The sequence below is a fragment of the Hyla sarda genome, chromosome 5 (genome assembly GCF_029499605.1).
Source record: "Hyla sarda isolate aHylSar1 chromosome 5, aHylSar1.hap1, whole genome shotgun sequence".
Lineage (NCBI taxonomy): Eukaryota > Metazoa > Chordata > Amphibia > Anura > Hylidae > Hyla > Hyla sarda.
Genome location: NC_079193.1, coordinates 29110781 through 29136612, shown reverse-complemented (window position 1 = coordinate 29136612; position 25832 = coordinate 29110781). Strand labels below are relative to the sequence as shown.

Here is a 25832-nt window from a genome sequence, read left to right as displayed (position 1 = left end):
CCCTTTAAGGAGAAGCATTTTTCTTACATTTCTTATTGAGCGTGTAGTGCCTTTGTAAGCGCATATTCCTGGCGGTGCCATAGATAACGTTTTTTATCGATTCCGCATTACTTTTTTTGGTTATGATTTTTAAGCTGTACCTCTCCCAGTCCCCCTTCACACTTTCCCCTTTTCTTAAGTTCCCATTGTAAACTTTAACTTACGCTCATGGTTGCAGTCCTGTCCTTAGATAAAAACCTCAGCATTGTAACACATTTCTAGTTTATTGCTTATTCTGCATTTCGGGGATGATAATAGAGCCGCCTTATCAGTGTTAGTGAATGAAAAGCCCGGCTGTGAGCAGTAGTACTCTATTTTAATGTTGCTCTGGCAGTAGTCGCCTTTTATTTTTTTCATTTCATCTTATCGGCGTCAAAGGCTTCAGTCAGCGGCGGATTAATGCTCAGATAGGGGCGAGAAGCTGTGAGCATCGATTGTGACAAAGGGACGTCCTAATCAGACGGCGCACTGGTCTTTAGCGCGGCCATTTTATCATTTGTATGGGAGCCGGGTTATCTCTGCCCGCATACCGGCGTCCTACACTCCCTTTCTTTTGGAGGCCGCTGGGCCGAACAAAGAGACTTTGTCTTTAGTCGGACTAAACATCTATCTAGCACTAATGATTTCTCAGCCTTTCTTCTCCCTCCTGTCATTCTTTATTCTTCAGCAGGAGGATTTGTGGTCAGATGTACAGTAGTCCGGCTTTTCTTTACCCCGTAATTATATCCAGTTTCCTCCCAACATGTAGCATTTGTCTTATTGTGTTCCTGCTGCTTGGATCACAAAAGACCAGAACTGACAAATATCGCAGAGGGATGAGCAGGTCACGGGTCATCGGAGGCATTTACTGTGTTGTTTCTGGCATGTTTTTGTTTTTTTGATATTTGGACGATGCGTGTTTTTTAATTGAAAGACCTGGTTTGGCTCAACAACGCAAAGGCTATACGCTCAATCTACCGTCTCTTCTGTTAATTGGAGGAGGCCTTGGTGTTCATACTGGGTGGTGGGGAGGAGATTTCTCTTGAGATTTCAGCTTAAAGCTGACTAAAAATAGAGTAATTGTTGTTATGAGAGTTTCGTCTTGGCTGAACAGTCGTGTTAATACTGTGGAGAAAGGGGAGCCTATGCGGCTGCCAGACACCTCAGGTGCCTCTTATCTTGGGGAATACTAAAGATTCAGGCTGGAAATATCCAGTCTGTCCAATCTGTATTGTCTCTTATGCTAAAGTCTTAATGGAGAAGTATCATGAAAAAAAACATATCCCCTATCCAAAGGATAGGGGATATGTTTTAAATCGCAGGGGGTCCGAGTGCTGTGGCCCCCCCCTGCGATCTGCTGTTCGGAGCCCGGCTCTTCATCACAGGGGTGCGTCATATAGCTTTATGGGAGAGCCGAAGATTGTCAAAAGGCTTTCCCATTGAGGGGCTCCAAACACTAGATTGCAAGGGGCCACATTGCTCGGATCCCCCGCGATCTAAAACTTATCCCCTATCCTTTGGATAGGGGATATGTTTTTTTTTAATGATACTATCCTTTAAGACTTTAGCATAAGAGGCAAAACAGATTGGACAGACTGGATACTTCCTGCCTGAATCTTTAGTATTCCCCAAGATAAAAGGCACCTGAGGCTGGCCCAGAGCATCAATAAATCACGAAATGTGCCCATCTTTGAGTTCAACAGACACTACTTTGTCAAAGAGAGCCAGGTTTACTCTCACCGTTTTCAGGTGTAGTGTGGAATCGGCACAGTGATGCTTCAGATGTGGAAATTTGTGAATATTTATTATGGGCACATGCATTAGGGCCCACTTCAGCAGGGCTCTGTGTTAAAGTTATAAACACTGATCACATAGATCTTTTCTGTTTTGTGCTATATCACTCCATTCCGGACATACACATGTACCATAAAATACAAATATGTAAATCAGTCTCTCTGGCACATTGATTACGTTCCCTAGCCCCTTGGTGCACTGCTACTCCCGCCTTTGGCATTTGTCAGGCACTAGCTGGGCGGAAGTAGCAGTGCACCAAGGGGCTAGGGAACGTAATCAATGTGCCAGAGAGACTGATTTACATATTTGTATTTTAAGGTACATGTGTATGTCCGGAATGGAGTGATATAGCAAAAAACGGAAAAGATCCATGTGATCAGCATCAACCACACTTTTAGGCAGAACCAGACGTTAGTGTCCCTTTTTAAGGTTGGCCATCGATCACATCTGACAGTCATCAGCATTGATCATCTACCATCCCAACCCAATCCCCCAAAAATGTAAAATCCAAACATTTTGACTTTTCTGTACATTTAACCACACACGCTATCATTCCCTTTGTACATGAATGTCTACAGCCGTTGCAGACGTTTGTCTCGTATTTTCCACCATCTGTGTTAGAGATGGCCGTGTCTTGCCAGACATAAAACTCCCAACACTTCTTGGGCCATTTGCATATTTGACACTGATGGAATTGATCAAACATGTAAATAGTGTCTCCAGGAATCTGTTATCTGCGGCCAAAGCTGTAGATTGATGAAGTGTTGGGATTACATTGTCTCTTCTCTCTGACACTCCGTCTACCGGCACAATTTACATATGTGAGGCGTCTTCACACTTTATGGATGGGCTTTAAACCTCTTAATTCTCCAAGCTCCTGTCTCCTGTCTGCATATTTATCACTGGAGGTTAGCTGAACGCTTCCATCATGAATATATTATGGGTGGTTTTAGTCATCCAAGATTTTTTTTTTTCTTAAGAAGAAAAGTTGTGGTTGGCTTAAAATGAGCTTCTTAAAGGGCAATTCCAGATACTATCAATATCGTTGGTACACAAAATCTCTAGTCTCATGTATGTCATATTCCTTTCGTTGTCTAGAAGAGAAATGATGGTGTTTTTTTATGCTGTTTTTATTTTAATTTTTTTATCTTTTTGAAGATTTCCTTGGGAGAAGCCATATTGGTGATACACACTTCCTCTCTTTATTGTTTGTATATATGGTGCAGCAAAGTGTTCATACTTTATGGCAACTAAAATAAATTGGCGTCAATTCACAGAAAAAGGTCGGGTGCTTATAGTGGCAGAAATCATCTGCCACGGATATTGATGACGCATTACATGCTTTATTTTTCCCCATTTCCCTAGTGCAGCATTCACCCAGCTGTTGTAAAACCACAATTCCCATCATGCACTGAAAGCCAAAAGCTGCACAAACAAATCCCCAGCAATTCCTGCTCAAATTCCCAGCTACTCTGTCCCATGTGGAATTACAATTTTAATAAAGTGATGGAGTACAGCCCCTCCCCTGGACACCAGGGAATGGACAGAAGCCTCTTCTATGAATGTAGTGGTGCTAACATGTCTTTTATGTTAAAGGGGTACTCCGGCCCTAAGACATCTTATCTTATCCTCTATCCAAAGGATAGGGGATAAAATTCCTGATGGCGGGGGTCCTGCTGCTGGGGACCCCCGCAATCTTTCATGCAGCACCCCGCTATCATCAGCCTCCGGAGCGAACATCGCTCCGGGTCTGATGAATCACGGGGCTGGAGTATCGTGACGTCATGCTCCGCCCCCTCAATGCAAGCGTGTGGGAGGGGGCATGGCGGCTATCACACATTGCATTGAGGGGGCGGAGCATGATGTCACACGGAGGCGGAGCTGTGACGTCACGATACTCCAGCCCTGTGATCGTGATTCATCAGATGATAGTGGGGTTGACAGGCTGATGATAGTGGGGTGCTGCATGAAGGATTGCGACGGGACCTCTGCAATCAGGCATCTTATCCCCTATCCTTTGGATAGGGGATAAGATGTCTTAGGGCCGGAGTACCCCTTTAACTGCTCATTTACAATAGAGCCATCATTAACCCACTAACAATAATGAGATGACTCTGTAGATTTTGCCCTAGTCTATATGGCAAAGCTGTCAATTAAGCAACAGAAAACCATTATCAGCTTTTGCTGACTGCTTCAAGGTTTTTGTCTAAAGCCTTATGCGAGTCTATGGGACGTCCGGTATCTTACTCCACAAGTTCCAATCTACATCTGTCAGTGTGTCCGTCCAGCTCACAATCCACACCTCTCCTGCAAGCCATGACCTCAAATACATTCTTATCACAGGTCCTTCAACCACAATTTCTTCACCACAGCTCAGCCTCACCTTACTCCACAATCTCCGTATCTCCAGGTGAATGTATCCTTCCAGCTTGCAAGCCACTCCCCCTCCCACACTCCACACCCCTGCAAAGCCATGCCCCCTCCTATTTTTGGCCTACAAATTCTTCATCACAGCTCATTCTGACCTGCCGAGAGAACATAAGGTCGGGATAAGAGGACAAAACATCATTGTTTCTTGCCCTCTCCTACAGGGCTTAGGTAGGAAGACCAGGCAACACCGGATACACTGCTGTATATGTGTGTGTGTGTGTGTATATATATATATATATGTACTGAAAATAAACAAAAGTTATGTTTCGGGTCTCCACCGCCACCTGTGTACATTGGGGTGGTATTGATAAGGTATTCTGATGTATACAGTAGCATACCCATAGGCTTTAATAAACCAGACACAGTCTATGCTTGGTCTTCTATACTGTGCCCTGCATAAGTATTCACCCTACTTTGTAATCCCCCTCCCCCTCTTTTGATGAACTCAACATGCAGTACTTTGAAATGGCAAAAATAACTTTTTTTTTTTTGTGACACAAGCTCTATAATGAGAACAAAAAAAGATGCCATCTGTTGAATGCATATGTAAGCTGGGTTTCTGCCACACCATACCATATTAGCCAAAAAGTAACATTTTGGGCGTATCTGACCAGAGCACATTCTTCCAGGTTTTGCTGTGTCTCCCACATGGCTAGTGGTAAACTCCAAATAAAATTTCTTGTGGCTCATGTTCAACAATGGCTTTTCTTTTTACCTAACCATGCTCTGTACTTCTCCACAACTTTATACCTGACCTGTTTGGTGAGCTCCTTGGTCTTCATGCGGCTGTTTATTCATTACTGCCTTTCAACAAACTCTGAGGCCCCCAGAGAATAGGTGTATTTGTACTGAGATTAAATTGCAGACAAGTGAACCCTACTTACTATTTCTGTGACTTGAAAATGTGATTTGTGAAGAAAATTTGTGGCACCAGGTCTTTGTTAGGGGGTTTACAGGAAAGTGGGTGGAAAACATGCACTGAACTCCTTTCAGATTTTTATTTGTAAATAATTTTTAAAGAGTACCTGTCATCAAACCATATGTTCAAAACTAACTCGGATTATATTCCCTAACTACTCCTAACACCCCTCCTGCCCTTAAAAAAAAAAATCTCCGAGCTTTAACCTCTTGGGGATGCAGTGCGTGCCTGTACGCCCTGCTCCCGCGATTTAACGCGGGGTCATGCGGTGACCCTGCGGCATATCGGGTCAGTCCTGGCAGCTAACGATAGTCGGGACCTGTGGCTAATACAGGACATCACCGATCGCGGTGATGTCTGGTATTAATCCTTTAGACGAGGCAATCAAAGTTGATCGCCGCGTCTAAAGTAGAAAAAGAAAAGTTACCAATGATTAATTTACCCCTTCCCTAATAAAAGTTTGCATCACCCCCTTTCCCATTTAAAAAACAACTGTGTAAATAAAAATAAATATAAAGACATGTGGTATCGCTGCATGCGTAAATGCCCAAACTATAAAAATATAACTTTTTATACCATAAAAAATAAATAAAAAGCGATCAAAAAGTCTGATCAAAACAAAAATTATACCAATAAAAACTTCAGATCACAGCGCAAAAAATGAGCCCTCATACATCCCCGTATGCGGAAAAATAAAAAAGTTATAGGGGTCATAATATGACATTTTTAAGCGTATTAATTTTCCTGCATGTAGTTATGATTTTTTCCAGTAGTACGACAAAATCAAACCTATATAAGTAGGGTATCATTTTAATCGTATGGACCTACAGAATAAAGATAAGGTGTCATTTTTACCGATAAATGCACTGCATAGAAATGGAAGCCCCCACAATTTACAAAATGGCGTTTTTTTTTTTTAATTTATCGCACAATGATTTTTATTTTTTGTTGTTGTTTTGCCGTAGATTTTTGGGGAAAATGACTGCGCCACCAATTCTACTTTGTAATATCATCAAAGAAAAAGCAATCATATTAGCCTGTAGGTGCAAAATTGAAAGGTTACACAAATAGAGAAAAACCGGTACCCGCACTCACCGCAAGGAAAAAGCAGACCGACTCTCCTGGACTCTAGGGTATACCCGGCATCAAGCTGGCAGCAGGGCGCTCAGATTGGAGGCGACTGCCGGCAAAGTTTCGCACAAGACGCGCTTTTTCCGGACTCGTATGAACGTATGTACGAGGCCGGCAGAAGCGCGTCTTGCGCGAAACTTTGCCGGCAGTCGACCTCCACTGTGAGCGCCCTGCTGCCAGCTTGATGCCGGGTATATCCTAGAGTCCAGGAGAGTCGGTCTGCTGTTTCCTTGCGGTGATTGCGGGTACCTGTTTTTCTCTATTTGTGTATTGTTGAGCGACGTTGGATTTCTTGGTCCCCAGCACTCCCGGAATCAGGGACACTAGGACTCTTCGTGGCCACAGTGACAGTTCGTTGGGCTCCATATTATATGCTGTTATACAGCTGGGATATAGGTGTTGGTCCCTCTTTACAGCAGTGCCCTCTGATTTGTGTTTGGCAAAATTGAAAGGGTTATGGTTTTTAAAAGGCAAAGGAGGAAAAATCAAATGTGCGCAAACGGAAAAACCCCGAGTCCACAAGGGGTTAAAAAGCTCTGTATCATACCTTTCCCTTTGCTCACATTGTGTGAGCTCCCAGCAGGCGAAAGCGGGCGTTCCCCAGCAGGCACGATGTCACTGAAGCCTGCGAGAGCTGTGCCTTTCCATGTCCCGCACGCACTTCCTGAGTTTGGTCTCACCTAAATTAGAGCTTTATTAGTTATTATCTTGTTGGTTCCTTCCTTTATATGTCTCGGTTAGTTCTATATCTGTTTAATATTCCCTTCATGCTGATGATAGTTTTTCCTATTAACGGTGATTTAAAGAACACAATCTTTGTGTTTCTTTTATGCGGTTATTAAATTTTTACGGTTTTCCATAAACTTGGCAGAGGGTTCGACAGTCCAACCAATCTAACCAATCTATTACGTACAGACTCTCTCTTAAAAATTAGTTTTTACGTTGTTTACTACTTTCATAGAACGAGTCGGTAATATTTTATCTTGGCAGCTTTAGGAGTTTACAATTTGACATCTGATCTATTTAAAGTGTTTTCCCCACAAAGAAAAGTTGTTGGCAGGAAAGTTGTTTATGTAAAGTAGTACAAGTGTGGTGTCTTTTAGGTAAAATAACCTCCATCCCTGTACTGTTGTACTTCTTCCTGGTTTCCTCTCTGAACTGTGACACTTCTGTTGCCAGGCAACCGAGCACACACTTTCCCACAATCCCTCATGCTTACATACACAATAAAGACTAACAAGCAATATGTAGTTGAACTAAGCATGGTCAACCATCTCAGTAAATGCCCTAGGATGGTCGTAACCAAGGGAAACAGGGCAAAACAGAGAGGACACATGGGGAATTATGAAGTGTTATACATATATTATTTTTTATTAATCTTCATGGTAAAACCCCTTTTACATCATTCAGAAGAGACCTAAAGAATGGCACCCAGTGTATTATCTCATGCTATTCTTCATGCTTTTTTTTTTTTTTTTTTTGGCAAAAATACATTCTTTAATAGGCAAAAACTTTTGTAAAAACATTTTTTGTTATGCACAGTAGATAATACCATTATATGTATGTTTTTAATATGCATTGGTTAAAAAATGTGTATTTTTGGGTGACGAAATGCTCTGTACTTCTTACCACTAGGGGTCCCTTTGCTATCTAGAACACGGTCTCTGCAGCTGTGTGTCTCTGTGCAGAGACAAATAACAGAAAGTGGGGGCAGGACAAGCAGGGCTCTGTGCAGGCTCCTGGCTTGTCAATCAGCCTGCTGTGTGAGCCGGGAGCATGTTACAGAGCATTGGCGTACAGGGAAGCCAGTTATCAGCTCTGAGGAGAGAGGGAGGAAGTTCCCACATGAGATGTGAGGGCAAGTAAGGTAACACAGCCTCCTCTTCAGTGAACTGCATACATAAACAAGGGAAACATGAGCCATAAAAAGAGAGAAACCAGGATTTAAGCCAGAGAGTAAGCCTGGAACATTTATGTGTGTCTGGAGGCCTCTACTTGCCCCTTAGGATCACAGGAGCTTAGAAGAAATGATATCCTATTGTAGAGCAAATGGGAGGCAAAAAGATGACCCTTTTTGGTAGGCACTGCAGTAACCCGACAGTAGTGCAGTTAGTGTCAGCAAAAGTAGTCCAGCAGTCTCTTGGATATGCTGAATAAATCGGCCTTTTTCATACTTTTAGATTAGGTTTAATGATGCAGAAGGACAGCACCCCCTTCATCAGACTGACATACAGTTACACACAACACACAGGGTATTTATGGCTTGAAAACTGGTGCCCAAAAGTCAGAAGGTGCCCCTCCTGCCTCTTTCTTGCGCCAGTTTTCTACCCATAAATACCCTCTATGTTGTGTGTAACTGTATGTCAGTCTGATGAAGGGGGTGCTGTCCTTTCGAAACGCGTTATTAGACCTACTCAATTTTATTAGAATAAAAGCAGATTTATTCAACATAACCAAGAGTCTGCTGGACTTCTTCTGCTGACACTGACTCTCCGATTTGGGGTATATATTTTCAAATCCGTACTGACAGTGATATTTCAAATATCAATAAGGGGCTCATTTCATGAACCCACATTGGCGCCTTTCGTGTTCAAAATGCAGTCCAGTCTACAGGCAGTGTTTAATAGAGAAGGAGGGGCTGAGCAGATTGATATATAGTTTTATTTATCTCCATTTTGACTTTGGAGTCCAGTGGGTGGTCCTTATTGACTGCAGCCTTCCTTGATGTCGCTAGTCTGTAGGACACACCCACTGGACTGCAGAACGAGCAGAGATTTACATTAAAGGGTACTTTTCATCAAAAAAATGTTTTCATATATTATAGATTAATGTATGCAGAACAACTGTCCAATAGCATGTTATTAAAAAAAATTAGCTTCTTTCTGTTTAATTTTCCACTTAGAAAAAATGACCACTAGAGGTCTCCCTACCAGTCCTGGCCACAAGCTGTTTTTATAGATTTCAGACTCATGCTGGAGTCCTAAATCTCAGACTGCAGCCGAGACTCAGACAAGCTCCGCACCAGACAGGAGCCAGCACTGTGCTCATAGCACAGCAGGGCATACTCCTGACTTTGCCTTTCTGCATGCCCTCATTTATTTTACTATCTGAGCTCCAATCTTTCTTTTCTCTGCACATGCAGTTGTAAACAGAGAGAAGATTCAGAGCTGCCAGCTGAGCTTGTCTGAGATTTAGGACTCCAGCAGGAGTCTGAAATCTATAAAAACGGCTTGCGGCCTGTACTGGTAGGGAGACCTCTAGTGGTCATTTTTTCAAAGTGGAAAATTACATAGAAGCATATTTTTTAATAACATGCAATTGGAAAGTTATTCTGCCTACATTAATCTATAATATATCAAAATGTTTATTGAAGAAAGGTACCCTTTAATAAATGACAAGTTTGACTGAATGTTTTCCCACAGTAATACATATCCATCTATTCAGCTCTTCCTGCTCTATAACATGGTTCCTGCAGACTAGGCTGCATTTTCATCGTGACAGGTTGTCTTTAAGCCCTATAAGCATTTCTTCTTTAATCTGAAATAACACAATATTTACAGTCTTTTGTTCCCTGCTATGGTGTCATGGGAGCTCCTGCCGCAGAATACTAAGCCTTGAGTAAGATACATGAGGCATGAGGGGAAGGCAAAATATATTCACGTCATTGTAATCCAGTTACGCTTTCAGGAGGAGAAAAAAAAAGTGCCCACTTGTCACAGGCCTTTGGCAGAGCTGCAATGATTTTCGTAATAAATCTAATGTAGGAGCCGAGCCGTCATTCCATTGCGGTTTCTATTCCGTCTTTACAAGTCACAGAGGAGCACGCATATTTATTTGTTTCTTCATGCTTATAGGAAAACATCGCAGAATTGAATGATTTACCATTTACTTAGAATAACGGGTAGAGGGTGTCATTTTCACTTTCTACCACCAGATGGCAGCCAAGTAGCATTGTGTGAATTTTTTTTAATCCGCCATTAATCTATTAAAGAGGGGAAAGCAGTCTATTGACTGCCCTAGAAATCATCTGTATATGACATTAGTCCATTTATTTCCAGCGACTCATTAGGATGTTTTATGCTTAATAAGTGGATTTCCATGTTGCAAAGGCGCAGTCATTTCTCCTGCTAGCTCTTCTGGGCTGTTTTCCTCACTTGCTGCTGAGTGTATTTCATACCTTCCTTCTGCTTTTGACATTATTTTTGGATTTTCATTTGCTTTAGGAGCCCTGTATATTTCCGTTCTGCACACACTACTCCAGGATTACTCTCCCTAATTTATTTTTGCATATATGATCCCCCCCCCCCCCCATCGGCCCACCGCACCTCAACCATTTAGATTTATCTCTATCCATTGACCCTCATGTAGGAAACTGCTGATTAATAGCTTCCTCTGTCCCAGCCGATCTGATAATTTATCCTAGACCAACCCGGTGAACCTGCAATTCTTTTCTTCACTATTAGGCTGATTTATACTGTGTCATTTCTTTTTTTTTTCTTCCTGCTTTTTTTTTTTATCAGCTTCTACGTTCCTTCAATGTTTCTGGTGCCTGCTATGGCGTTCTTTTTAACGTTTTAGGCAACATTTGTTTTTCTTAATGGGGTACTCCAGAGGAAAAAAATTTTAAAAAATCAACTGGTGCCAAAAAGTTAAACAGATTTGTCAATTACTTCTATTTAAAAATCTTAATCCTTCCAGTACTCATCAGCTGCTGTATGCTCCAGAAGAAGTTTTGCAGTCCTTTTCAGTCTGACTATAGTGCTCTCTGCAGACACCTCTGTCTATGTCAGGAACTGTCCACAGCGGGAACAAATCCCCATAGCAAATCTCTCCTGCTCTGGAAAGTTCCTGACATGGACAGAGGTGGCAGCAGAGAGCACTGTGGTCAGACTGTAAAGAACTACAAAACTACTTCTTGATCATACAGCAGCTGATAAGTACTAAAAGGATTAAGATTTTTTAATAGAAGTAATTTATAAATCTGCATAACTTTCTAGCACCAGTTGATTAGAAAAAAAATAGTTTTCCAACGGAATATCCCAGCGGTCTGACCCCCAGCAATCAGACACTTATCCCCTATCTTAAGGATCGGGATAAGTTATTTTGTACCGGACGACCCCTTTAGGTTTGGTCTTTGTGGCTCGTTGATAATGTTTAAATTTTACCAGAAGATCTTTAAAAACTTGCATGTTTTTATTACATTAACCCTTTAAAGTGGTGACAAGACAATTTTAGTAAGAGTCCTTTCCATGGTGCACAGTCATTTCTTATTTCAGTTGGTAGGTGAGGGCTGGGCTGTTTTTCAATTGTACATACAAGGGTCCTGCCTTTCTCTTACTTGTCTGACCAGTCACAGCACAGCACAACACATACTCCTTACTACTGTACCATGACAAAAGTGTACTGGACTGGACAGTGCTGGGGTAGGATTTACACAGTAAGCTACTAATAGATGTGGGGGAAGTAGGGAGTTACTGATATACTAGCTTTGCAAGGTGTTATTCGAGCAGAAATTAGAGAAACAGCACAGCAAGCAGGGGGTTACACTTTGACCTCGATAGTAAGAAGGCTGGTTTTGGCACTGCTATACTTCTAAATAGTGTTCACAATAGTTAGTTCTGTCAATCGATATATTCTGCTGTTATAGGGGTGCACACTAGTGTGTCAGTTCATAAATTCCACAATATACAGTAAAAAAAATAAAAATAGTGGAACTCACCCATCTTTTTTATTTGACTGTTATTTCCAATAGTGCAAACACAAATGTGCAGTGGGAGGACATAATAACAAATCGCGGGAGCAGCACCTGGCGGCTACAGCCATTTGTTGCATCAACACGCACTTCTTCGGACCGGCGACCCGAAGAAGTGCGCGTTGACGCGAGAAACAGCTTAAGCTGCCATGTATCGATCCTGCAATTTATTGTGTTCTCCCACTGGATATTTGTATTTGCACTTTTAGAAATAAGATATGAAGATTTCTACAGATAGGGGAGTGCCACTTTTTTTTTTCTTTTCACTTTGAACGGATAATGATAAGAAAGCCTTGATTTGCCTTTCAGGTACAATAATGACATATTGAAGGATGGAGACAGGCTCACAGCTTGCTGATACACAGCCAAGACTCTACTTGCACATAACACTAAGCCCCGCCCTTCCTGTGGCCCTTCCTGTGTTCCATCCTGTTCTTGCGTTAATCCTGTTACTTGAGACAGAATTCCCCTAACAGGCAGGGTGGCAGTAAATCATTCTTTGTGGCTTCTATCCACTATGACTTTTGTAGATGAGGATCCTGAATTACAGATGCCCCTTTATTTACTCAGAATTCTGTATTTGCTAACTAGATTTTCACTTTAAAAAATAATTGGCGCACACTATTTTTCTTCTACCCAGTGTGGCTGGAGATGTTGGCACCACATAAAAAGATTACCGAAACCTCGCTGTTTAATCCTTGAGCATTATTGAGACTTTTTGAATCTGGCTCGGGCGAGGGCTTGATTCAGTTTATCAACAATTCATAGGAGCGTATTATACACATTTACAAAATACGACTTAATATTCCACCTCCTCACAGTCCTGCTCATTCCAGGAATTTGTTCCTTGTCGGTGGTGTCCACCATTTGCTCCTTGGAGATGCCAAATGAAGCAACATATGATGAAGCACATTGCTGCTCTACGTGCCTCGTAAACACTTCTCAGTAAAACGCAGAATGACAAGATTCCATCTTGCTCCTTAAGCTGCTTAGGAGTCTTCTGAAATGAAGTCTTTAAGGATTGCACAACATGGAGGCTTGGCTTTAATTCTCCCCTAGGATTCCTAATTCTTGCTAGGGTTCTGTCTAGAGTTTGTACTTAAAGGCGTATTGTTGATTTTTTTTAACTGTACAGTTAGTGTAAATTATAATATAGTGCTTGTACCTGTGTGTGACTGTGGTCTCGCAATTCTTATGTGATCTTTGTTCCGATGTTTATTTTCGACAGTGTTGTCTCAGGTTTTCCCAGGTTGCAGTGCGGCCTTAGACATTACATCACTAGTCAGGTGTTCAAAGGAGCCTGTCTGCTTCAGTAGGTGGAGTGAACGCTGGGTGGGAGGGAGATCATTCTCTACAGGGCTGCTGGGACTTGTATTTGGAGGGAGGGAGCTCCAAATCTTGCTCCTTAAGCTGCTTAGGAGTGTTCTGAAATGAAGTCTTTAAAGGGGTACTCCAGTGGAAAACTTATTTTTTTAAATCAACTGGTGCCAGAAAGTTAAACAGATTTGTAAATTACTTCTATTAAAAAATCTTAATTATTCCAGTACTTTTTAGGGGCTAAATGCTTTACTTTTTAGATTTCTCTGATGTCATGAAGACAGTGCTCTCTGCTGACCTCTGCTGTTCATTTTAGGAACTGTCCAGAGCAGCATATGTTTGCAATGGGGATTTTCTCCTGCTCTGGACAGTTCCTAAAATGGACAGAGATGTCAGCAGAGAGCACTGTGTGCGTGTTTGCTCCAGGTCTGATTACTAGCGATCACAGGTACGGAGCATAGTGACTTCACGGCTCCGCCCCATGTGATGTCACGCTACGCCCCCTCCATAGGCATGTATTGAGGGGCCGAAGCCGTGACGTCACACGGGGGGGGGGGGGGGGGGGGGGAGTTGTGAGGGGAGCCGTGACGTCACTATGCTCCGCCACTGTGATCGCTAGTAATCAGACCCGCTGACCACCTGTGGATCATACGATTTTTTTTAGATCTGTCAACAGGTTACAATTGTCAAAAAGTCTTAAGACTCCAGCTTGGGATCTCTCGGTGGTTCTTAAAGGGGTACTCCCGTGGAAAACTTTTTTTTTTTTTAAATCAACTGGTGCCAGAAAGTTAAACAGATTTGTAAATCACTTCTATTAAAAAAATCTTAATCCTTCCAGTACTTTTTAGGGGCTGTATACTAAAGGGGTACATTAAAAGGGGTACTCCCGTGGAAAACTTTTTTTTTTTTTTTTTTAAATCAACTGGTGCCAGAAAGTTAAACAGATTTGTAAATCACTTCTATTAAAAAATCTTAATCCTTCCAGTACTTTTTAGGGGCTGTATACTAAAGAGAAATCCAAAAATGAAATGCATTTCCTCTGATGTCATGACCACAGTGCTCTCTGCTGACCTCTGCTGTCCATTTTAGGAACTTTCCAGAGCAGGAGAAAATCCCCATAGCAAACATATGCTGCTCTGGACAGTTCCTAAAATAGACAGCAGAGGTCAGCAGAGAGCACTGTGGTCAGGACATCAGAGGAAATGCATTTCTTTTTTGGATTTCTCTTTAGTATACAGCCCCTAAAAAGTACTGGAAGGATTAAGATTTTTTAATAGAAGTGATTTACAAATCTGTTTAACTTTCTGGCACCAGTTGATTTAAAAAAAAAAAAAAAAAAAAAAAGTTTTCCACGGGAGTACCCCTTTTAATGCTTTGAGTAAACAGCCTTTTGAGCCTTTGTCTAAGATTCCGCTATTAGTTCTGACTCAAAATACTGTCTCCTTAGTGGCTATTACATCAGCCAGGCAGGTAGGAGAGTTAGCGGACTTATCAGTTTAAGAACCGTATACAAGGATCATGGATGACAGAATTGTAATCAGTCCAGATCCTGCCTTTCTACCAAAAGTGGTATCTAACTAAAAAATGAAATAAATACCAGCGCTATGGGGATAGTACTTTTGTCTTTATTGAGAGTTATATAAAAAGGTATAAACTGAGATTTGTCTCAATGACCAATGTAGTAGAGGAAATTCGGGACTTCAATGGTGTTTCTTAAAGGGGTATTCCAGCCCAAAACTTTTTTTTGTATATCAACTGGCTCCGAAAAGTTTAACAGATTTGTAAATTACTTCTATTAAAAAATCTTAATCCTTCCAATAGTTATTAGCTTCTGAAGTTGAGTTGCTGTTTTCTGTCTAACTGCTTTCTGACGACTCACGTCCCGGGAGCTGTGCAGTTCCTATGGGGATATTCTCCCATCATGCACAGCTCCCGGGACGTGACAGCATCATTGAGCAGTTAGACAGAAAACTTCAGAAGCTAATAACTATTGGAAGGATAAAGATTTTTTAATAGAAGCAATTTACAAATCTGTTTAACTTTCCGGAGCCAGTTGATATATAGATATATAAATATATATATATATATATATATATATATATATATATATATATATATATATAAAAAGGTTTTGCCTGGAATACCCCTTTAAGGTTAAAGGGTGAGGCAGCTACAATAAAAGTAAAAAATAAAAAAAAGTATGAGAATCAACCTACCGTATTTTTCGCCCTATAGGACGCATCGGTATATAAGACGCACACAATTTTATAAGACGCACACAAAAGGTGCAAAATCTAGAGAAAAAAGATTCTGAACCCAACAGTGTTCTACAACCTGCGGACCTCCAGATGTTGCAAAACTACAACTCCCAGCATGCCCGGACAGCCAACGGCTGTCCGGGCATGCTGGGAGTTGTAGTTTTGCAACATCTGGAGGTCCGCAGGTTGAAGACCACTGGTAGGAGGTAATACTCACATGTCCTCGCCGCTCCGTACCCATCACTGCTGCCCTGGATGTCGCTCCATCGCTGTCGCCGCGTCCCCGGGGTGTCCCTGACGCTCCGGACGTCTTCTTCCCCGGGATCCACGCTCTGTCGCCGTCATCACGTCTCTACGCATGCCGCTCCTATTGGATGACGGGACGGCGTGCGGGACGACGTGATGACGTCGAAGGAGAGCACCGGCCATGCAGGGGATCCCGGCACGGAGCAGACACCGAGGAGGCAGGTAAGGTCCCTCCCGGTGTCCTGTAAGCTGTTCGGGACGCCGCGATTTCACCGCAGCGGTCCCGAATGGTTAGTGTCACTTTCGCTTCAGACGCGGCGGTCAGCTTTGATCGCCGCTTCTGTAGGGTTAATACAGGGCATCACCGCGATCGGTGATGTCCTGTATTAGCCGCGGGTCCCGGCCATTGATGGCCGCAGGGACCGACCCGATAGGTGTGTGTATTCGCCGTATAAGACGCACCAACTCCCCCCCCCCCCCCCCCCCCAGTTTTGGGGAAGAAAAAGTGCGTCTTATACGGCAAAAAATACAGTAAATTAGGGCGAGAGTTTGTAGATTAAAAGGATCTGTATTTACATACCTATTTGGTCGACTGATTATTATTCAAAAGCTGCACCTACTGAAGTGACTGTGTGCAGGGAAAAGTGCAGTAGCGCAAACCTCTATGGGAAAATAATCACAGTATGCGAGATTACGTACGTTTACTGTATAATGGTAATTGTGCAAAAAACAAGAGAAAAATAAATGCTGATTTTTTTTTACACTTGTTTCGTATTTGTTGTCAAAAGATGAAGGATAGGACAAGAAGAAGGTTCGGGTTCATCAGATTGCCAGTATTAATACAGGTGTTTGTTGGCGAAATTCTTCTATAATTGGTACAGAAAATTGTAATTATTAGTAATTTTTATAATGATGGAGGAAACCCAGTAAATCCCCCCATTATAGATACACGTACTGGTAATATTACAGGTATCTTGTTTGTCTGCTGTTCTTAGTGCGTGGGGAACTTCATTTATATGCATCCCATTATTCTTCGATGATATGTAATAGATGGTTGAGGTTTCGTCTTTGGAGGTTTTTGTCTTAGTAGGGATACACAGAAAAAATACGTGAATTAAAATTCCTATAAAAAAATATGTGGTATCTAACTAAAAAATGAAATAAATAAATACCAGCGCTATGGGGATAATACTTTTGTCTTTATTGAGAGTTATATAAAAAAGGTATAAACTGAGATTTGTCTCAATGACCAATGTAGTGTTTCTTAAAGGGGTATTCCAGACCCAAACTTTTTTTTTTATATATCAACTGGCTCCGAAAAGTTAAACAGATTTGTAAATTACTTCTATTAAAAAATCTTAATCCTTCCAATAGTTATTAGCTTCTGAAGTTGAGTTGTTGTTTTCTTTCTAACTGCTCTCTGACAACTCACGTCCCGGGAGCTGTCCAGCTCCTATGGGGATATTCTCCCATCAAGCACAGCTCCCGGGACGTGACATCATCGTTAGACAGTTAGACAGAAAACTTCAGAAGCTAATAACTATTGGAAGGATTAAGATTTTTTAATAGAAGTAATTTACAAATCTGTTTAACTTTCCGGAGCCAGTTGATATATATAAAAAAAGGTTTTGCCTGGAATACCCCTTTAAGGTTAAAGGGTGAGGCAACTACAATAAACGAAAGAAAAAAAAGTATGAGAATCAACCTACCGTATTTTTCGCACTATAGGACGCACCGGTATATAAGACGCACACAATTTTAAAGGTGCAAAATCTAGAGAAAAAAAGATTCTGAACCCAACAGTGATCTTCAACCTGCGGATCTCCAGATGTTGCAAAACTACAACTCCCAGCATGCCCGGACAGCCAACGGCTGTCCGGGCATGCTGGGAGTTGTAGTTTTGCAACATCTGGAGGTCCGCAGGTTGAAGACCACTGGTAGGAGGTAATACTCACGTGTCCCCACCGCTCCGTACCAGTCACTGCTGCCCTGGATGTCGCGGGTGCGGGTTCATAGATGGTTGAGGTTTCGTCTTTGGAGTTTTTGTCTTAGTAGGGATACACAGAAAAAATACGTGAATTAAAATTCCTATTAAAAAAATATGTGAATTAAAATTCCTATTAAAAAAATATGTGAATTAAAATTCCTATTAAAAAAATACGTGAATTAAAATTCCTATTAAAAAAATATGTGAATTCAAATTCCTATTGAAAAGCAGCCATGTCCTCTGCTGTATATGGGGGTTATACTGAGCACGCCGTGTGGTTGCTATGGACGCTAGCGGCTCCGTATGCTGACAAAAATGCTCAGCTGGTTCAGATGTGTGAGTGCAATGCTCTGTCGCTGCACTCGTGTTCCTAGAAGGGAGAGAGAGTCCCGGGGATGTTTTGTGCATATAGATATGGGGTACCTTATCCTGAATCATGGGTCCTCCTAGGTCCTCTGCGGTGTTCCGATCTGTTTCTTTTTGCTGCTTGCGGAGAGGTCTGGGAGACAGCCCCGGCCGGTGGCATCTCTACCTAGACCCGTTGCTGCCGCACAATGCAAGTTGGTAATCCGAGATTTGCGTTACTAGTGATGTCACTATGGATGCGAGTTAGCACCAAATAAGCTCTGACGCGTTTCCAAAACCCACTGTTTCCTTCGTCTGGGATGGCCTTCAGTCCAGGATCATCAACCTTTTATACTGACCGCAACCTATCCATAGAGGTATGGAGAGTAGCTATATAATTTCTGTTTTCTCATAATGAGGAGGAGTAAAGGGAGGGATTATGGTAAATACTGGAAGAGATGCATATATTGAAAAAAAAATAAATAAATAAAAGAATGTATACAGTGACCACCCGACATGCGATGGCCCTGACATATGATGAAATCGACATACGATGCTTTTTTATGTCGAGGCCATCGCATTAAGTGCTATCCGGCAGCGCAAAATGCTTAAGCTGCTGCCGGATAGCAGCTTAATGTTCCCCGTGTGGTGCGGTGAGTATTACCCCTCCACGATGCTCCGGAGTGCCCTTCGGGTCCAGCACTGGTCCCCCGGTGTCTTCTCGGCCCTCTCCGGTGACGTCAATAAGCTGCTGTGCACGCCGTCCCGTCATCCAATAGGAACGGCGTACGCAGCGGCGTTATGACGTCGCTACGTAGGCCCAGTAAGGCCTTGCGGAAGACAGCGGAGGACCGGAGAAGACCAGGAGAGCCCAGCAGAGGACCGGAGAAGACCAGGAGAGCCCAGCGGAGGCCCGGGGTCACCATCGGGAGCGGCGGGACGCGGTCCGGAGCGGCGGGTACAGGTGAGTATGACTACTTTTTTACATTGCACGAATCCCTCAACATACGATGGATTCGACAAACGATGGGTCGTTTGGAACGAATTACCATCGTATGTTGAGGGACCACTGTATACGCCTCGTATGTATAGATACACATATATACACAGGACAAGTTCTATTGTCAAAATCCAAACAATTCCATCTCCACGTTTAACCCCATAGTGTCCAAACTGAATATCCATCGGGCTTCTGCCCGTGACATTTGAGCAATATCGTCCCCTCCTCTCCCGTGGAGTTTATTGTGTTCTATGGCAAAGAAGGTTGATCCCACCATGCAGGACTAATGCTTTTCTCTGTAATGATTTGAAAGTGGATGGCCCTTCTATCTTCGGTTGATGTTATAAAGGTGTTCATTAATTCTTTTAAAGAGCAATCTTTTTGTTCTTCCTATATATAGTTTTTTGCAAGGACATTTTATGGCAAATAATACTCCTTTTGGATTTGCAGTGTAAAAGTGGTATCTGCCTTCCAAATTGTTCTCCCCTCCTTCTGCGCCAACCCGTCTAATGATACAGAAAGGTCCTTTCATAACTTAGATGTCAGGAGGTGTGTGTTCGAGTACATTGATGGGACTAAAGAATTTAGGAAATCAGACTTTTTGTCCAGTTTTCACAGCCTAAAAAGGGAAATAGGGTTACTAGAGATTCCCTTTGGTCAGACTATCTCTTCTGCCTATCAGCAGGAGGATAAAAGGCTTCAGAAGGAACTCTGTTCCACGGCGCTGAACGACCACAGCAGGTGAAGGATTAAAAGGATTTTATTGTCCAGAATGCAACGCGTTTCGCTGCGCATGCGCAGCGAAACGCGTTGCATTCTGGACAATAAAATCCTTTTAATCCTTCACCTGCTGTGGTCGTTAAGCGCCGTGGAACCGGGTTCCTTCTGAAGCCTTTTATCCTCTTGCCTTATATTTACCGGAGGGCAGCAGACGACCTAACTAACATGTTCTTACGTCTATATCATTGTTGTGTATGAAGTTGCACAACCACCCAGGGTGAGCAATTCATTTATATATTTATCTCACCATTGGATCCCAAACGTTACTACTCTATGGAGCACCTGTTTTCCTTATTCCTATGTATCGGCAGGGCTTTCTCCTCCAGATAATTCCAGATAATCTAAAAGCTCATTCCACTAGGGCTATAGCCTCCTCGTGGGCTGAAAGGGGGGGGGGGGGGGGGGGCCCTATTGAGAAAATCTGTAAAGCGGTCCAACCCTAATTCTAGTACTCTGGTATTCTCTCTGCTGGTGCCGTCCTGACGGGGTGGAAAACCGGTAATTACTCACCGGTAATTCTGTTTCCTCTTAGTCATGATAGGGCTGGGCGGTATGACCAAACGTTTGTATCACGGTATTTTTTTTAACTTTCGGCGGTTCCACGGTATATAACGGTATTTCCTTGCCCCCCCCCCCCCCCCCCCCATATATTAATTATCATCCCACATCCCCATCGGGGTAAAGACTCACATATCACCCGCAAGCGCTGCCCTCCTCGTCCTGTTTGTTGTTATTTTTCCGCGTACGGGGATGTATGAGGGCTTATTTTTTGCCCCGTGAGCTAAAGTTTTTAGCGGTAAAACTTTTGTATTGATCGGACTTTTTGATCGCTTTTTATTCTTTTTTTCATTATATAAATAGTGACCAAAAATACGCTATTTTGGACTTTGTTTTTTTTTGCGCGTACGCTATTGACCGTGTTGTTTAATTAATTATACATTTTTATAGTTCGGACATTTCTGCACGCAGCGATACCACATATATTTATTTTTATTTTCACAGTTTTTTTTTTTTTTTAAAGGGAAAAGGGGGGTGATTCTTACTTTTATTAGGGAAGGGGTTAAATGATCTTTTATTAACTTTTTTTATCCACACTTTTTTTTTGCAATGTTATAGTTTCCATAGGAGACTATAACACTGCACACACTGATTCTACACAGATCACTGCCGTGCATTAACATGGCAATGATAAGTGTTATCGGCGGTCGATTATTGGTCAAGCAATCAGGCTTGGAGTAATCAAGCAGGGGAGGCAGGTAACTGACCCTCCCCTCGCGTTCTACCTGATAGGGACATTGCGATTTCACCGCGATAGTCCCGATCAGCCCGAGCTGTGTCACCACCTGAGCTGCCGGGAGTGTATTATTGTTACTTTAGACGTGGCGATCAACTTTGAACGCCACATCAAAAGATGCCGCATGCTATTAGCCCAGGGTCCCGGCTTTCATTAGCTGCCGGGCCCGACCCGCTATGATGCGGGGTCACGGCGTGACCCCACATTATAGACCGGGCGCAGGGCGTACAGGTATGCCCTGGGGTCCTTAAGAGGTTAATTTTAGGCTCTTAAGGGTCTATTCACACATACAGTTTTCTGCACAGATTTGATGCGCAGGATTTCTAGCTGTGTTCAGTCATTCAGTTTACATTGCAATCTGCTGCAGAAAATCCTGCGCATCAAATCTGCGCAGGATACTGTACGTGTGAATAGACCCTAATGGGTCTCAGTAATTCACTGAGGCTATGGAGGGTTGTGCTTCCTTTTGTGCTCTAGGTTTCATGTTCCTAGGGAAGGAGTCCATCTCTCTGGTGGTGCTGTTGTGACTACGAGGAAACAGAATTACTGTTGAGTAATTATCGGCTTTCATTACAGCACACATGGAAGGAAGCTCAAGTGTTCTTCAATGGGTAGGGTGGCTTATATGTGGGAAGAAAGGAAGAAGGAAGAAAAGTGACCTCACATTTACAAACAAGGGATTCTGGGACTTGTAGTTGAAGGGAGGGAACTCCAACGGCAAATAACTTTTTAACAAAAAGAAAGCAGCAGAGTTATGATGGACTCCCAACACAGCCATTTAACCCCAAGACAAGCACAGATCCTTCCTAAGCATGTCCAATACTGTCTAGAAGATGAATACTTTAGTCACCTTATGGTGGATAACCCCTTTAAGTTTGAAACTTCCAGCCTTACTTCGAACAACTTTACTTTTAGCAAGTGATACAAATAACACAACATACATGAAATCCTAAGCATAAATCCCCGGTCGGCCTGTCGGTGAGCCCGCTGCCTCTTGGCAAAGCCACCGTGCGTGGCAAAACATCTCGAGGGAGGCTACAAACGAATGTTTTAAATTAACAGTGAGCGATTCCGGGAATGTACGGCAGACATGTCCCACTGATATAGGGATTTCCTATTAGCATATTCATCCATTGCCGCATGCTTTATATTATAGGGATCCCAGCTGACGTTTTAATACCATATGTTGTAGTGTAGTTTTATCTCAAGTTATATTTTGGTAATTATTTAGGGGAAAGTATATGGGAAATATAGAGTATTTGTGTTTTTTCTTTCTTTTATTGGTAAATTTATATTTGCAAACAAAACAGTACAGTGATACTAGATAAATAGTAAAAACAAGTATACAAGCAAACAATGAAAAGACACAGTGGCATTTCAGCATTTTCCTGATGATAATTGACATGAAGCAACTTGTTCTACAGCGCCGTGTTTTGTTCCAGCACAGCTGCATTCATACGGTTCATTACTGTAACTGGGTCTTGTGATCACCAGTCTGACCCACAGGAAAATCACAGTGTTTAATGTGTCAGAGAGGAGCGGTCAGTGCTGGATCAGATGACTTCCTGAGAAATACCGGATAACATCATCACCTATCAGATTTTCCTGGCAACTCCTAGACTCTTTCCCTCCCAACTCTATCTGTATACTGCTGCTGCTATCTCTATGGGATCAGGATATATAGTAATTATACACCTCCCCTCCAGCTCTGTCTGTACAATGCCGCTGCAGTTTTTTGGGGATCAGGATATACAGTAGTTATACACTTTTTATCCAGCTCTATCTGTATACTGCTGCTGCTAACTCTATGGGTTCAGGATATATAGTAGTTATACATCTCCCCTACAGCTCTATCTGTATACTGCTGCTATCTCTATGGGTTCAGGATGTATAGTAGTCATACAGCTCCCCTCAAACTTTATCTGTATACTGCTGCTGCTATCTCTATAGGATTAGGATGTAATAATGTTATACACATCCCCTCCTGCTCTATCTGTATGCTGCTGCTATCTCTATAGGTTCAGGATATATAGTAGTTATACACCTCCCCTAAAGCTCTATCTGTATACAGCTGCTATCTCTATGGGATCAGGATATATAGTAGTCATACATCTCACCTCAAACTTTATCTGTATACTGCTGCTGCTATCTCTATAGGATTAGGATATAAAGATGTTATACACACCCCTCCTGCTCTATCTCTATGAGATTAAGATTTATAGTAGTTATACACCTCCCCCCAGCTCTATCTGTATGCTGCTGCTGCTATCTCTATGGGATCAGGATATATAGTAGTTATACACACATCTCCAGCTCTATCTGTATACTGCTACTGCTATCTCTATAGCATTGGGATGTATTGTAGATATACACCTCCCCTGAGGCTGTGTTCACAAGTTGCATTTTATATATTTTTTTCTTTTCAGTTTTTGTCTTGATTTTCCAAAATCAGTTGTGTAAGTCACTGTAAAAACTTCATTTTTACAGCAATTTTAGAAAATGAGCAAAAACAAGGTAAAATCATGTAAAATGCAGTAAAAAGGCAACATGCCAACACAGCATAAGGGTAGGGTCACACATGCGGTATTTTGCTGCACATTTGCTGCTGCGTTTTTTCCTACCCATTGAAGTCTGCTTTCAAAATCAGCTGGAGAAAATACGCAGCACAATACAGCATGCGGGACCCTACCCTAAAGACCTAAAATCTTCATAACAAACCTTAAAGGGGTACTCCGGTGAAAACCTTTTTTTTTTTTTTAAATCAACTGGTGCCAGAAAGGTAAACAGATTTGTAAATTACTTCTATTAAAAAATCTTAATCCTTCCTGTACTTATTAGCTGCTGAATACTACAGCGGAAATTCTTTTCCGTTTGAAACACAGAACTACCTGCTGACATCATGACCACAGTGCTCTCTGCTGACATCTCTGTCCATTTTAGGAACTTCCCAGAACAGCATATGTTTGCTATGGGGATTTCCTTTTACTCTGGCAGTTCCTAAAATGGACAGAGATGTCAGCAGAGAGCACTGTGGTCATGATGTCAGCAGGCAGTTCTGTGTTTCAAACTGAAAATAATTTCCGCTGTAGTATTCAGCAGCTAATAAGTACAGGAAGGATTAAGATTTTTTAATAGAAGTAATTTACAAATCTGTTTAACTTTCTGGCACCAGTTGATTTAAAAAAAAAAAAAAGTTTTTCACCGGAGTACCCCTTTAATTGTGATTATAGGTCAAATCGCTGTCTCCTCATGTGAATATTTCTCTAAAAAGCACACTTTTAAGGGGTACTCCACCCCTAGACATCTTATCCCCTTCCCAAAGGATTTCTGCTGCGGCACCCCAGACATCCGGTGCACGGAGCAAACTTTGCTCCGTGCCGGATGACTGGCGATGCGGGGCGGAGGCTCGTGGCGTCACGGCCATGCTTCCTCAATTAAAGTCTTAGACTTGCATTGAGGGGGCGTGGCCATGACATCATGAGCTGAGAGCGGCCGTTACGTCATGAGCCTCTGGCGCTGCACCCGCTAAACGGCTCCTCATCCCAATGCCCCATTGTCCGCTAGTTAAAGGGGTACTCCAGTAAAAAACTTTTTTTTTTAAATCAACTGGTGCCAGAATGTTAAACAGATTTGTAAATTGCTGCTATTTAAAAATCGTAATCCTTCCAGTACTTATCACCTGCTGTATGTTCCACACGAAGTTCTTTTCTTTTTAAATTTTGTTTTTGTGTGACTACAGTGCTCTCTGCTGACACCTCTGTCCATATCAGGAACTGTCCAGAGTAGGAGCAAATCCCCATAGCAAACTCTCCTGCTCTGGACAGTTCCTGACAGTTCCTGACAGAGCACTGTGCTCAGACAGAAAAGAAATTTAAAAAGAAAAGAACCTTCCTCCGTAGTATACAGCAGCTGATAAGTACTGGAAGAATTAAGATTTTGAAATAGAAGTAATTTACAAATCTGTATAACTTTCTGGCACCAGTTGATTAAAAAAATTAAATAAAAAAAATGTTTTTCACTGGAGTACCCCTTTTAATGTCAGTCACCTTGAGAGCTTCCATTGGCTTTTCTGAGGAACAGAGAACATAATGATCTCTATAAAGAGCGGAGAATTTACTGTATAGAAGGTGGTCTGTGAGTCACACATAATCTGGTTTGTTCCTTTTGGCAGCATGGGCCTGTGTTTGTTCTATAGGTATATACTCTGATTAATATGTTTCTATATATATATATATATATATATATATATATATATATATATATATATATATATCCAAACCATTGGAGCCGCTATACCGGGAGACTTTGCTAAAGACGTATCCACATGAAATCGCAGCTCAAGGGTTCGGTGTCAATATAACTTCAGCTTTTGCTTAATTATAGTAACAATTGAAAAGCCGAAGAGATGCTGAGAACTGAAAGCACTTTAGAAGAAGAAGTGGGGGGAAGTTAATGCTTTTAAATGCTTGAATTGAGTGGACCATTAATACATGTAATTTCCAGCGCAAAGCAGTGGGGGAAAGCTGGATTTTCTTCTGTCCTTTTTTACCTAAACTTCATG

At 42.1% G+C, this 25832-nt stretch overlaps 2 protein-coding genes across 2 annotated transcripts in view; one reads left to right on the top strand and one right to left on the bottom strand.

The window, feature by feature from the left end:
* Positions 1-7424, bottom strand: part of MINDY3 (MINDY lysine 48 deubiquitinase 3) — a 201816-nt gene extending 194392 nt beyond the window's left edge. The window contains exon 1 of the mRNA XM_056519090.1: positions 7406-7424. The gene's annotated coding sequence lies outside the window, so the exon portion shown is untranslated. The remainder of the gene's footprint in view (positions 1-7405) is intronic.
* LOC130272994 (uncharacterized) overlaps positions 1-25832 on the top strand; it is a 443176-nt gene that overhangs the window by 56407 nt on the left and 360937 nt on the right. The gene's annotated exons all lie outside the window — the stretch shown is intronic.